This window comes from Anabrus simplex, chromosome 12 (assembly GCF_040414725.1).
Source record: "Anabrus simplex isolate iqAnaSimp1 chromosome 12, ASM4041472v1, whole genome shotgun sequence".
Classification (NCBI taxonomy): Eukaryota; Metazoa; Arthropoda; class Insecta; order Orthoptera; family Tettigoniidae; genus Anabrus; species Anabrus simplex.
This window is the reverse complement of record NC_090276.1, coordinates 7,124,770-7,139,886: the sequence shown is the minus strand read 5'-3', so window position 1 is coordinate 7,139,886 and position 15,117 is coordinate 7,124,770. Positions and strand designations below refer to the sequence as shown.

The 15,117-nt window shown below is 35.9% G+C and overlaps 1 protein-coding gene across 2 annotated transcripts in view; it reads right to left on the bottom strand.

Annotated features, from left to right (window-relative positions):
- Positions 1-15,117, bottom strand: part of Mbs (Myosin binding subunit) — a 532,528-nt gene that overhangs the window by 211,005 nt on the left and 306,406 nt on the right. The gene's annotated exons all lie outside the window — the stretch shown is intronic.

The window sequence follows — 15,117 nt, the reverse complement described above, 5'->3', positions numbered from 1 at the left end:
ATTCAAGATAAAACAACACCACCACACTTCACTGAAAGCCACCATAAACCTCATGACCTTTACTTAAGAAACTTTCTTGGAGATGCAGTCATGTAAGTATATACTACGCAAGGGGTCGGTCGAAGGCAATTTGCCGCAGCAGATGCGAGAGTAAAAGAAACTACTCCGGAACGCAGCAGGCAATACACTGACGATAATCAATGTCAGGCGGGAAAGAGGGAGGGGAGGGATGAAACGAGCGCCCTAAGCCCTCCAGCGGCTAGAAATGAAATTATTAACAAATATTTTAAAAGTGTAGCAAATTGTCACGGGTGCGACCTCTCGCGTGTTAACACATACTTAATGAACTGTACATTTCTATATTAAAAGATGCAAACTTGGGTGAAATGAGTAAAATGAGTTAAAATCATCTTATAATTGGGTATTGGTCAACATCAGATTGTCTTGAGAGTTTAATGTCCAATGTTTTGGAGTAATATGGTGAGAACATGCCCTTTTGTGATCTGATGGAAGTCGTAATCAGTTGTAACGGAATATTCTCCTGTTGTATCCAGCCAGTCGCTTGTGTGTCGGGAGCGTGTCGCATTGTGATCGTAGGCACATAACCTCCAGTCATGCGTGGAACCCAAATTTTGAAAGTGTCTACAGTGAAATTAAATTAAAATTATAGTTTGATAACTTGTTATTGTGTATTTTCACTTTGATCTAAGCTTGACATATAATATACCTCATAGTCCGTAATTCTGTAGGAGTGAGCAGGCCTTTAGATGCCTATAAAAACATTTGAATTTGAAAATGTGCTGAATATGAGTTTCTTTCTAAATTAATAGATTAATTTCTATGCAATGGTTCACCACCACCATCAAAGTTAGTAAAAGAATATTCAGAAAGGTCAACGCATTTTAAACCACGTTTTGAATTCAGCAATGCAACTTGTTTATGAATTCTGACTGGACATATATTAGGAGGTCAAATAACCAACACTTCACCATTATCATAAAAATACCCACAAAAATAAGGAGCATTAAAAAAAAATTAGATGATGGAAGATGAGATCAGTACAGTGAGGGAAATAAGATGTTAGTAGAGCAGTGTAAGATCCAGACCACCAGAGAGCAGCACTGTATCACTATGTATCTTAATGGGAACACCTACACCAAGATTTTGTGAAGCTCTTTGAATCGTTGCTTTTGCGATTCAGACTGCCACTGCGGCTTTAACCTGAAGTTCTGTCACATTACAACAGCACAATCAACACATTCTGAAAACAATTCTAACTGGGCTTGGAAACCTTTCCATCATCAACTGGTTGTTTTAAATTTAGCTCAAGCTTTTTCCAGTGAACCAATATCTTTAGGTACACAGAACATCACAATTCAAATCAGGTTCTAGTATTTGAGCATGTTAGCAAAATTAAAATAACACACCAGTATGTAACATATTACGATTTAAAAAATTCACCAGGTACTCCATAAATTTTTACACATCAAGGTTAACATTCTGCTGAAAGACATAAAACAATCTATGAGATAAAAATCCTAACAGGATTTTAAATTCACTTGTTTTGCACAATTATATTTACTAAATTTAACACAGACATCTCGGTACAGTTTAAGAGCTTCCAATTTTCCCAATACAATTACAGTATCTACCTGGAAATTATACAGATATTCATCAAATGATTAAAAAGCTCTGAAGAACACATAAAACAGGTGTAAGAAAAAATAACTGTCAAAACTCTTCAAGGAGTGAGCCCTTTCTATTGCATTCCATCTTCTTTTCTTTTTTCTTGACATACTGGTAGAAGAGTGAAGGTTGTACTCCTTCAAGTAACAGGTTTGGGATTAAGAGAAAGAGTTGACTCAAAAACTGCATTGTTTTGATGCCAATACGGATATGTTGTGAACAGCTTTTGCAAATAGTTAGGGCTGGGACGAAGTAAGAAGAGCCTTGGCCAATATGTTATGAACCATTCCAGAATTCGCCTGGCCAATGCCACAACTGAGGACTAAAAGCTGATCAATGTTACATAAATATTAGAATAGCAACTTAAAAAGAAAAGTGAAAAATCAATTCACAAGGAGCTGGTATATTGTAGCCAACTCTTAAAAAATTACACAGCAAAGTCCTGGCTTGGTGTGCTCTGAACACAACTGGAACACACACTCAGTTAGTGACATACAGAAAGAAAACATTCTGCAAAACAAATTCTCAGCGATTCAAACCCAACTGACTGGCAATCTTATCACAGGTAGTAGTAGCTGGAGAACATGTGGGACTTTGCTGAGGAAGGTAGTAATACATAATTTCTAAGTTACCTTACTGGTTTCTTCCTCTTACCTGAACATCACAGTGGTTGTTCAAAATAGCCACCTATTAGATTTGAGGATATGATACTGCTGGAGTTCGTAGGTAAGATTTTTTAAAATTTACTAACTACTGACCACAGAGAGGAACTTCCAGGATTGAGTATCTTGCGTAAGCAGTCCTGTAGTTTCCTGTGAATATGTTTCAATTTCTCAAAATGTGTCACCAGTCGAAAGTGATTTCAGAAACTCATTTTCGAACATAGTCTGTTTCTGGCCAAGAACTCTGATAATTCTCTAGTGGCCAATAGTCTTTATAGGATCTAAACATACATTCACTGTTACTGCTTAAAAACTGACCTCAGAGGTGCAGGCACTTAACTGTTCCCAAGAGAGCAGGTTTGATTCTGTTTGAGATCAGTGGTAATGGCTTGGCCTCAGGATCACTGCTTCAAACCGAGCAGAGGTATATGGATCTTCGAAAAACAGAAAAATGTCTATTCATCACTCCATGTCTTCCGATATTATGTAAAACTTCTCTGATACTTTTGGTGTTTACTCAACAAAATTAATTAAGCAAGATGCAGGTTATTTATTTATTCATTGAATATCCTAATAATTTGAACCCTATTTTAAGCGAGTATATTAGGGGTTCACAATTAAGTATTTATTTTCCACCTAGTCGATACAATGATTGCTTAAGGCAATTTTTAATGGTCAAAAGTGGTACATGTTTCGTATATTATCAACATCTTCAGCCACATAACACTGTTTAGATGAAAAATGTATAAAATTGACAAAGTAATGCTTTAGAGGAAGTGTCCTTAAAATTAACATAAGATTGACAAGATTAAAACAAACAAATAACTCAAGAGAAAATATATAAATTATTTCTACAATAGAAAGCAGTCGTCAAGGAAACACTTGTACAATATTCCATAGAGAAATTGTCCTAATAAATATTCTTTTCTTAATAATTCATGAAAAAAGATCAATTTATAAATTAAAAATTATACAATTTATAAGTAATTATCGAAATGAAGAAATCCTGATATCACAGTGCGGCTCTTATTATTAATGTAGATGAAGATATAACTAATTCCTAGTTGTCAAATCTTATTAAGCCTGCTTTCCTTTGGAACAGTAACTCCTGTCATTCTTTCACAGTTTTGCGCCGGGTGTAATATTGATGATGCGTTCTTCCTTGCTCTTGCACCTGAGGAGGTGGAGGAGCGGGGGATATAGGTGTGTCAAGAACTTCCTTGCTGTCACCTATAGCTTCAATAGCTTCAACTGAGGAGGAATAAGTTGTAGGGCTATCTGTAGGAGGAGAAATTCCAATTCTTTTTTCGTGATCCTTCTCAAGCATTTTCAAATATACTAGAATTTGATAATATAATGGATTCTTATATTCTACAGCCTCATTAAGGTTATCATTTTTCTTTACAAGTTGGTCTAGACGAATGTACAGGTCTTCATATGTGTTCATTAAGCTGCCCTTTTTTAACTTTTTTATGATGGTCAGGTCTTGTTCTATGTTGGTAAATTTATGACCTGTGGCAGTCATGTGTGATCCCATTGCTGAGAATCTTCTATGTTTTTCAGCATTCACATGTTCCAAATATTTAACTTTAAAATTGCGGCCAGATTGTCCTATGTATGTATTCTTACATTCAAAGCATGTGAGTTTATATATTCCGGAATCAAAAAATTTATCTTTTTCCGAGAGATTTATTGTATCATGGTTGAAAATACTATGTTTCATGTTGTTATTGGTGGAAAATGCAATTTTAAAATTTTTTCTCTTAAATAAATTTGTTATTACATGAATGTTTGGATTATTATATGTGAACTTGATATATTTTTCAGTTTTACTAGGTTCGACTGCTAATTTAGATTGTTGCTTCTCCGAAAATTTATTAATTATTTTATCAATCATGTTATTGTTGAAACCATTCAAGAGGGCTTGTTGTCGGATAAACAACAGTTCTTTATTCCTTTCAGATTTGGATAAAGGAATACTAAACGCTCTGTTAATGTAACTATAATATGCTGATCTTTTCTGTGCCTCAGGGTGTAACGAGTTGTTCTTGATAGTGGTCAGTGTGAAAGTGGATTTTCTGTGTATTTTGAAAGAAAATCCTTTTTCTTCTCTTGTTGTGACTATGTCCAGAAAATTCAGTGATCTTTCAACTTCTTCTTCTACAGTGAATTTTATATTGGAATCCAAATTATTCAGTATATTTAAAACTTTATTGCTATCGGTGAGTCTGTTATCTATTATAGCGTAAACATCATCCACATAACGTGTCCAAAAATCCAAACCCTCTATTTGATTAATAATTTTCGTGTGTTCCAAATAGTCTAAGTATATATTAGCCAATATTCCTGATGCTGGGGCTCCCATTGAGAGTCCTTTTTGTCGGTAAATTTTATTATTAAACGTAAAATAATTTTGATTTAACACGAATTTTAAAACATTAATAAAATCTTCAATTTCTGGTATGCTTACTAATTTGTTCTTCGTTAAATTCTTCTTAATGATTCTGATAGTGTCTTCTATTGGAATGTTTGTATACATGTTGGTTATGTCAAACGAACATGTCGTGTGAGATGATAAGTTTAAAATCTTTAACTAGATTGCAAAAATCCACTGAGTTTTTGATGGGTGTTTTACAATGAAATACGTATTTACTTGATAAGAAATTATGTATAAATCTAGAAGTTTTGAAAATGGGGCTATTTTTGAAATTTATGATAGGTCTAATCGGTTCTCCCTGTTTATGTAATTTCGGTAGTGCTCTCGCAGTCGGGAGTCTAGGGTTCATATTTATTAATGTTTGCACATCATGTTCATTAAACAAGAAAGACGTGCTTTTTAATAGTTTTTTAAGATCCCTCTGAATACGTGATGTCGGGTCTTTATCAACTCTACTAAACGAATTGTTATTAAAAAATGTTTCTGTTTTTTCAATATAAACATTTCTATCTAGGGCTACAACTGTTCCTCCTTTATCTGCTTTTGTGATAATTAAGTTATTTAGTTTGATTTTTTGTTTCAAGTTATTAACCACCTTGTTGGTGCCTCGAAGTGATTGTAAACCTTTTACTAAAATAGGAATTTTCTTCTTAGCTTCATACCTTATGTCATTCTGTAAGTCTACAGGCAGATTCTGTATTGCTGTTTCTGTTTCAGCTAATGTGGTGATTAAATCATAACTTTTGTTTGAACTTGGCCAATTGAAATTAGGGCCTTGACTTAAAATAGAGGTTTCTTCTTCATTAAATTCTATCTCAGACAAGTTTTTAATTGGAGGTGGATAAACACTATCATCAAACGTAACATTAGGAACTAACCTTCTTTCTTCTCTATTAGATGCTAAATTTTTCAACTTAAATAATTTATTATCCAAAATTTCTTGTTTCATTTTAAGTGTGTTCTCCATTTTCTCATTGATATGTTTCTGGAAAGAATCCCATTCCAGAGGAAGCAAGTATTTTCAACCATGATACAATAAATCTCTCGGAAAAAGATAAATTTTTTGATTCCGGAATATATAAACTCACATGCTTTGAATGTAAGAATACATACATAGGACAATCTGGCCGCAATTTTAAAGTTAGATATTTGGAACATGTGAATGCTGAAAAACATAGAAGATTCTCAGCAATGGGATCACACATGACTGCCACAGGTCATAAATTTACCAACATAGAACAAGACCTGACCATCATAAAAAAGTTAAAAAAGGGCAGCTTAATGAACACATATGAAGACCTGTACATTCATCTAGACCAACTTGTAAAGAAAAATGATAACCTTAATGAGGCTGTAGAATATAAGAATCCATTATATTATCAAATTCTAGTATATTTGAAAATGCTTGAGAAGGATCACGAAAAAAGAATTGGAATTTCTCCTCCTACAGATAGCCCTACAACTTATTCCTCCTCAGTTGAAGCTATTGAAGCTATAGGTGATAGCAAGGAAGTTCTTGACACACCTATATCCCCCGCTCCTCCACCTCCTCAGGTGCAAGAGCAAGGAAGAACGCATCATCAATATTACACCCGGCGCAAAACTGTGAAAGAATGACAGGAGTTACTGTTCCAAAGGAAAGCAGGCTTAATAAGATTTGACAACTAGGAATTAGTTATATCTTCATCTACATTAATAATAAGAGCCACACTGTGATATCAGGATTTCTTCATTTCGATAATTACTTATAAATTGTATAATTTTTAATTTATAAATTGATCTTTTTTCATGAATTATTAAGAAAAGAATATTTATTAGGACAATTTCTCTATGGAATATTGTACAAGTGTTTCCTTGACGACTGCTTTCTATTGTAGAAATAATTTATATATTTTCTCTTGAGTTATTTGTTTGTTTTAATCTTGTCAATCTTATGTTAATTTTAAGGACACTTCCTCTAAAGCATTACTTTGTCAATTTTATACATTTTTCATCTAAACAGTGTTATGTGGCTGAAGATGTTGATAATATACGAAACATGTACCACTTTTGACCATTAAAAATTGCCTTAAGCAATCATTGTATCGACTAGGTGGAAAATAAATACTTAATTGTGAATCTATTGAAGTGCGATACGGACCATGAAGCTGATTTTATGTAATATATTAGGGGTATCGTTTTGATCAGTTAATTCATTACTGGTCATTGACACAAAATTAGGAAACTAAATTATTGAAGATGTGGTGAATGAACTTAAGGAACTGTTTGTCACAGCAGATTGTATAATGGCTTTGAGAGCTTGCAGGTTCATGTGACTAGATACCATAAACCTTGGCACGGGACTTCAAAGTCAAACGGCTTGAAATATAAACCACAGGGAGATGAAATTTCGTTTCGAAAAACTGCAAATGCATTAGCTGGGTTCTGAACCACAGCCACTCGGCGAGAAGTAGGTGGCAATGTCACTCGGCTATCACAAATTAATTTAAAACTCAAAACAGGTTGCGTATTGAAGTTCCAGTTTCTCTGACATCTGGCGGAATAAAAGAAAACATTGAATTTGAACATGGAAGGCTTCAAATGAAAACGTTCGCATGTGGTTGCCAAGACCATATATAATTGTTTTCCCCCTTCTTTTATGGCTTAACACATTCACGCCCGTATCCGAGTTATTGCCTATAGCATGTGACCATGATGTGGACCGTATCCGAGTTAGCCCGGATAAGCGCAACCTTGAACTCCAGCCGTTCCTATGCAGCTGGGATCTATTTTGGTCACAAATATGTGCGAGAGAGATGAAAGTAATACCCTTATGAATGTTTCTACTCACCGAAAACCACATGGCCTCGGCGATTTTCCCTCCCAACACACTTTCTTTGTTTTATTTCTGAAGGTAGCCTAGCGCTCGCACAACTAGCTGCGTAGTTGGTTTGTGATTGCACAAGCGTGTGTATAGTCACGTTCTGAAGTATAACCATGGCGTGTAGGGACAATATAAATGATGCAAGTGATGCGAATTTACAAAGCACAGTTTTTCAGCTGCTTGAAAATTATCTTGGGCAGGGGTATACAGTCTATATTGGACAATTATTACAAATAGCGTTGGACTCGCGAAACAATTATGGAAACAGAACACTGCTGTATGTGGAACAATACGGTTGAATAGGGGTGTACCAAAAGATCTAAAGGAACACCAGGCAATTCTCAAACGGGGTAAAAAGTGAACCCGACATACAAGTACAGTCACCTCTCTCCGAAATCTCAGCTCCAAGTCAACGTCCTGCAATTTTGCCGCCAAAAAGGGCACCGGCCAAGGATCCATCATTTAGGTTAGATGAAACACGCTATTTTTGGAATGTTTAGTGTTCCCATTCACCCAGGAAAGTGTGACATTACCTACCACACCCTACAGAGATACTCGAGGACTTCATTAAGGTATGTGGAAAATTTTGTTTCCATATCTTGTTCAGTTTAGAACTTATTGTGAAAAGAATTTGTTGTTGTTTGCTCTGCCACTAACAGCTGGAATAGCTGGGCCAGCCCTTTAAATAGCCGCTCAGATGATGGGCGTGAACGTGTTAAATTGACCATTTCAGACAATCATTTTTTGTCATCTCCTTCGAAAAGTTTTATTTCTGAATTGCCCAGTAGCTTTTCATTCGTTCTGATCTTTTCTGTCATGGCCCATCTGTAAATACCGTTTCATTGTATGCAGAGGTGCCAACCTTTGAAGTGGGTTATCAGCAATCCCATTTTTAACTCTCGCACCACCCTCCTCAAAAGCTCGACGAGTCAAATTCAAAGCACCCCGTTTGCCCGTTACAACAGCAATCTATTTTTAAGTGTATTATATTACACAATAATAGTTGCTCATTACCTGTCAGTTCTGTTATAAAATCCATGGCTAAATGGTTAGCGTGCTGGCCTTTGGTCACAGGGGTCCCGGGTTCGATGCCTGGCAGGGTCGGGAATTATAACCATAATTGGTTAATTTCGCTGACATGGGGGCTGGGTGTATGTCGTCTTCATCATCATTTCATCCTCATCACGACGCACAGGTCGCCTATGGGCGTCGAATCGAAAGACCTGCATCTGGCGAGGCGAACTTGTCCTCGTACACTCCCGGCACTAAAAGCCATATGCCATTTCATTTGTGATGAAAAGTTCTTTGTAGCTTTTTCGCACCCAGCAGCTGCTTTACAGTGTAGGTTTTCTTGAAACATACTTCCCCTTGATATGACATTTTCGTCTTCAGAATCATAATCGATTCCAGTGTAGATGTACTTAATGTAGGCCTGAATTCTGTCCGATTTCTCCTAACAACACCGAGAACTCTTTCTGTGGGAGAGTTACAGTAAGGTACACGTAATACTGCAAATACAACATTACTTAAGGTTTTATACTTAATTTGTCAACTTTCATTTTTAAGCTCTGCAATGTTGCCCCAGTTCACATCAATGTTAGGTCCAGGTACAATATATTCAAGGAAAGTATCACACTGGAAAACTGTAGATTCCTCTTCAAGTTTGTCAAGTTCACTTTCCTTGACCAAACTTGGGAATCTTCGAGTAAAATATTCAAGAGATGAGAGAGATGTTTAGAACTTCGGCTTGATGAAAAAATTCATCATCAAGGGGAAATTTCCTGATAAAGTAACTGCAAGCTGCCATACAGAACTCTCTTACAGAATTACAAAACTCCTCTTCATCACAGTCATTAACTTTCAAGTATGCCCTGGCTTTTGTTCCAATTACCAAGTCCTCATTGGCTTTCTGGTATTTCCTCCTCTTAATTCACCACTCAAAAGAGAGCTAGATTCTGACTGAATAGAACATGGCTGACCAATAAGTTTCCTCCTAAGAAGAAGTATAGCTGGAGCATCTTGTTGCAGAAATAAATTCACTGAGTTAAAGATAGGAAGTGTACTCTTCGGAAGTAGCAAAACAGTTTTGTGTGTGGGTATTGTTTGAAAGATTTTAGAGTTTCAAACTGCTTGGTGCTCTCATTTTTATGGTGAGGCTCACTACAAAACATGAGTGTCAAAGCTTCCCACTGCTCAAGAAGTCTAATAAATAGACTGAAGAAGCAAGAGGCATATTTCAAAATTTTGTGACCCTCTGTGCCACGAACAGCCTGATATACTCTCAATGTGATTTGCCTTTTAGAACTCTTATCAAGACAGCAATATAACTGAACCAAAAAGTTCCACTATTAATATCAGAAAAAATTCCCTCGCCTGTGTTGTCAGTAGGCTACTCTATAACAATGACAATAGAAGAGTTGATATTTGGCTTCTCTGAGCATTAGAGAAAGACACAATTATAGGATGAAGTTTAACTGCATTTGAATTCATACTACTATCAGTAGCCAAAGAAAAAAAGCATTATTTGCAAAAGTTCACTTATTTTTTTTTTTTTGCCTCAGATGCCATGTATTGAACTAAAGCAGAGGTTTTAGTTTTTGCACAACCATATTTCTGAGATATTTTATAGTCAGGGAACATTGATCTAAATACATTTCTAGCGTGGTCTGAAACTGATAACGGAATATCATACACCAAAAGAAATTATGTGAATAGCAATGAGATATTTGTCACCGCAGTTTCATTGCTTTTTACGAAGAAAGATGAAAAACAGGTTTCGTAATTTTGATTCACCGTACGCGTGATGTTTCTTGGATTCTATATGTCTTCTGCAATCATCTCATCCACCGTGAGCCACAGAGAAATCACACGAACACAGACTGCAGAACACCGGTTTTCACTAACACGTGAAGCAAGTAGGCATGGCCATTCGTTTATGTAACCGTCTCAATATTTCTGTAACACTGCTGTCTTCTTAGAAGAAGATGCAATTTGACAATTGCTCCACTTCATTTTGCAAGCCAATCACTTCTCTTCGAATCAACGACTAGGGTGATCAGAAACGAAACGCACTAAATATACCACTCACGTCTACGACAAGAGAGAGCCGAACGCACATACTGGAGAACAGCAGACTTGATGCGTTATTCTAGCTAAGAGAGCAGCGTATATCTATGTAGCTGGCCGTGATTTCACAATGCCCACGGGAAACAAAAGGAAGTGAAAACCAAATAACCTCCAAATATGTTGTCAACTTACAAACAATGAAACGAGGTGGGTTGGCTAGTAATTCTCTAAGGGATTGAACATTTTTTACTTCTTTCCTTTTTTCATAGAAATTAATTTTTATCGCGATAATGTTGCTTTTCCGTTATAATTTCCCCCATTTGACCATAATGCCGCAATCGCGAAGTGAAATCCGTAATCATTACGGACAATCCATAATAGTTGGCACCTTTGTTGTATGTTTTTGGTTTAAATCTTACTTTTATTATTATTATTATTATTATTATTATTATTATTATTATTATTATTATTATTATTGCTATTACTACTGGTAAGCGAGGGGCTATAAAGAATGATGATTCCAAGTTATTTGAACCCGGCATGCTGAAGAACTTGTGAGGAACAAAATTCTACCACCCCAGATTCTATTACGACCATTAACTGTTTGAAGAGACATTAAATAAAGAACCACACTGTTGCTGCTGTTGTTATTATTATTATTATTATTATTATTATTATTATTATTATTATTATTGTTGTTGTATTTAAGAGGGAAGCTCTGTCCACACCAGTCTCTTATATGCATTTTCTTGGAGTATATCTCACCTTGTGAACAGAAGTATAGAATTTATGCTTTGTTGTAAGACGTGACTTCCTAGGCATTATCATCTAGAGTTTGTGGGTTAGAGACCACGGGCCTCCTACCTGAGTCTAGCATTGTTTCCACATATTTGTGCCAAGCTCTTCTATATTTTCTTCACTATCTGCTTTTCCTTGGTCAACTCTCTTTCCTTTCTGACCTCGACAATATAAGGTTTGAATGGGCTAGAGAGTTCCATTTTCATGCCATTCTATAATCTATACCTTCAGTCTTCTGATTATACAGTTAAACACTACCACCAGTCATATCTTAATTTCAAGCTTTCTAGGTTTGGTAATGATAAAAAGAGATCACAGAAATAGTTAACTGTTGAACCATCTCGGGTTAAGATTATAATTATTACTATCCCTCAAACAGTATGTCTACTCCGCTGGGATTCCGAGGAGTAAAACAGACGCCGCTATCTGATGTAACATTGTTGATCGGTAGGGTTTGAAAACAAGATGAAACTGAAGACAGCTTTAAAAATGAACCTTAATTTTTCAAATTCTCAAGACAGATATAACACCATTTCACAGTTACTGTACAGCAGTTCCTTTTAAAAAATGATCACGCAGCAATTTATTAATGCCTTACAGAGGGAAGAATGCAAGACGACAAAAAGGAAAGATATGGTACACAAAAACATATAGTCTCATATACTCGTAGACAAGATTTTTTTTTTTTTCCTGAACAACTATTATTATCAAATATATTCTTAGATACAAAACTAAAAGGTTCTTTCAAACAGGGCACACCAGGCATGCCTCCAAGAAATAATGGTTTGTAAGAAGGTGCAATGATGAAGTGTGAAACTAAAGTCATTCTTCTAGCAATAGTGTCACCTGTCTTTTATAAGTATAAGAACTTATGTTCTTCCTGCTGTTCAATGAGTTACACGAAACTTCATTTTGAGGACTGGACTGCAGTCACGGGACACCACTGGTCCTCTACTCTACTCTACTCTACTCTCCTCTACTCTAATCGTTTTATATGAAGGAGGATCAAAAAGTAACAAACATTTTCCTTTTTCTTCTTCTCAAAAAAATTACTTGGGTCTAGATTTCCAAAGCTGGCAGGTCTTGAATCTTGTGCTCAAACAGCATGCCCTGATGGATCGAGCAGTAACTAGTGACCAATCATCACCCGATTGTGTAGTGCGTCTTTTGGGGACTAAATGAATTTTCACCAGGTGAAAATCACAGAGAAATGTTGGAAGCCTTTGGTGCCAACATCTCCAGCAGGTGCAGGTTCTTTGAAGAGGGCCAAGTAAATAATTCACCATACAGTCCAAACCTTGCAATGCCTGACATTCACCTCTTTTGACCACTGAAAAAATTCCTAGGCCAACTCTTCAGTTTGGAAGAAGAAGTGAAATCAGTCATGTATGATGGTGGTGGTGGTGATTATTGTTTTAAGAGGAAGTATAACTAGGCAACCATCCTATATATAACACTGATCAGAGGGAAAAAATGGAAGGGATCCGACACTTCGAAAAAATGAAGGTATCGGCCAAAGAAAGACAAGGGCCACGAAGGGCGTGAAAATGAAAGACTCCCTAGGATTCGCAAACCTAATACCGTCGGGGTCGAAAAGAACAAGAGTTGACCAAGGTCGGAGAGGACAGATGAAAGAGAGGAGCCTAACACAAGTTAGTGGAAGCAATGCCAGGACTCAGCTAGGGGCCCCATGGTCGCCAACCCACGCTCCCAAGTTCAGAGCCCCTGGGGCCCCTTTTAGTCACCTCTGACAAGAGGCAGGGGATACTGTGGGTGTTATTCTACTGCCCCCCACCCATGAAATAGAGTTTTATGAACGAGGCATATTCAGTTTGGTGTCATGAAGGAAGATGTCTCAGGAGACCTGATTCTTATGTTGGAAAAAAAAAGTAGTTAACTAACACCTGTATGTTGTTAATTTGTGTCTATTTCTATTGCTTTTCTTTCCTACTCGTTAATGCTTTTTTTTTTTTTTTTTTTTAAATGTTGAGCATTACTTTTCAATCAGTCCTCTTATCAATTTCTTTATTTCTACTTTGTAAATAAAATTTCATATTTTTGCATATGTGGAAAGAAAAACAAATCTTCCCTTGTTCTTAAGATGTCCACAGGAACACTATAATGAGGTATCCACGATTTCCTTCTCTTTAGGAGTTTCCTTGTACTTTAGATTCTCCCTTCTTAACCTGTGATTTGAAAATGTAAATGAATGGAAAGGTTTATTTTACTTAGCTAGCCCCTTGTCACTTGCTATGACAATTTTACAACTGATGATTTTATTTCACTGTGCAGTCCAAAAGTTTATGACAAGTTACTCTAAAAAGAATAATGTTATTGGCTTTACATCCCATTAACTACTTTTAAGGTTTTTGGAGATGCAGAGATGCCGGAATTTAGTCTTGCAGGAGTTCTTATAGTGCCAGTAAATCTACCGACACGAGGCTGACGTATTTGAGCACCTTTGAATATCACCGGACTGAGCAAGGATCGAACCTCCTAAGTTGGGGTCAGAAGGCCAGAGTCTCAACCGCCTGAGCCACTCAGCCCGGCTACTCTAAAAAGAAAAATCACGAATTTTCCAAAACCTTCTTAAACTACATTAACTATTATGAACATGGCAGGCTCTGACATCTCAGCCAAGTACTTGGCTTTACTCTTGTTGAAATCGCCCATCTGTATTATATAGAATAATAGCTTGAACCTAAGGTACATGTTTTACTACACTGTAACCTCTTGACTTAATAGTCTGTACGAGTGGAGAAAGATAGCCACCATGTAGTAAGCAACTGCTATCCGAGCAATAACATTTCACAGGCATATTTAAATATGGGACTGTCTCATTTATGCATCACCCACGTCTCCATCTCAAAACATGGTCTGCCTATCGCTACATTGAGAAAGGCATAGAAAGAGATAAGCACTACCAGTTGGTATAAAAATTAACTATCATAACAGCCTGCAACCCATCCCTCTGAAATATCGCCCATTTTTGTGTTTTTACTCCCTTAATTTTACCCCGAAGGGCGTTGAATCTTTCAAAAAGGTTTTGCAGCTGTTACATATGTCCTAAGAGGGATCTATATACTAAATTTCATTCTCACTGGCTTGATGGTTCATGAGATACTGTGATGATCAAGTGTCTGAGAAAATTCCTTCTCAGCCAAAATCTGGGCACATTTTTCATTTATGTTAAAACTGAAAGGAAAAAATAAATGAATGAATGAATAAATAAATAAATAAATAAATAAATAAATAAATAAATAAATAAATAAATAAATAAATAAATAAATAAATAAATAAATAAATAAATAAATAAATAAATAAATAAATAAATAAATAAATAAATAAATAAATAAATAAATAAATAAATAAATAAATAAATAAATAAATAAATTTTAAAAAAATAAAATAAAATAAAATAAACCACCGTATACTGTACGTTTCTTCACTTCACTAGTAAACGAAAAATAATTTACTCTTCCTTCAAGCAATTAGCTGAAACAGTACCTTTTAACCAGCTCAGTTGGAGCCTCATACCCGAGTTAGAGGAATCCATCTCCATACGTGAAACATCAGACCTTCTTCCCTCTTAGATATGTTTCCTC